Genomic DNA, 867 nt, shown 5'->3' with positions numbered 1-867 from the left:
AGGGCACACGTTATAGAACAGCTATTCAACTAAAACCTGTGAAAGTCCTTAACACTCGCTTACAGAGATCTGCAACTAGCATGACTGAATGGTGCCAGCAGTTATCTTTTAACATTTAAGCATTAGTCATTAGTTTATGGCTGTACTGCGACATCATTTTGAAGTAGTAATGTTTTCTTTCGTAACATTTGACTGCACTGTGCTTAAAACTTTTCTTCCTTTCTTCTTCCTACTTGTCTTTAATTTTCTTGTATTTTTCTTGTTTCTTGTGTGTAATATTTCTTGTAATTTTTCTTGTATTTTACTTGTAATAGTATTATTAGTAGTAGTACTAACATTAGTTATTGTAATAGTAATCGTTAAATAGTTAAATCGTTTTAATAGCAATAAATAAAAATAGTAACAGTAGTAATAGTAGTAAAAGGTACAGGGTACTAGGGTACATAGCATTGAGACTGTGTCTGTTCCCCGTGCTGTATTAAAATTAAGAAAGAATAAAGTCTGTTTTAGCAATTTAATAAACATACCTACATTAGATAATAATACTGAGAGTGCAGCCTGCACCTCTACTCTAAAGCTAGGTTTGCTAAATATCAGATCTCTTGAGTCTAAAACGCTCTTAGTTAATGAACTGATCACGGACCAGGAGTATGACGCGTTATGTTTAACAGAAACATGGATTAGGCAGAACAATTATGTTGCATTAAATGAAGCTAGTCCGCCCGCTTATAGCTACATACATCAGCCTCGTTTAACCGGTAGAGGAGGAGGCGTCGCAGTTATTCATAAGGATAATCTGACCATCATACAGAAACTAGGACAAAACTTTAATTCATTTGAAGCACTTTATAGTAACATAAGTGCAGT

Source organism: Pangasianodon hypophthalmus, chromosome 24 (genome assembly GCF_027358585.1).
Source record: "Pangasianodon hypophthalmus isolate fPanHyp1 chromosome 24, fPanHyp1.pri, whole genome shotgun sequence".
Lineage (NCBI taxonomy): Eukaryota > Metazoa > Chordata > Actinopteri > Siluriformes > Pangasiidae > Pangasianodon > Pangasianodon hypophthalmus.
This window is presented reverse-complemented; position numbering follows the sequence as displayed.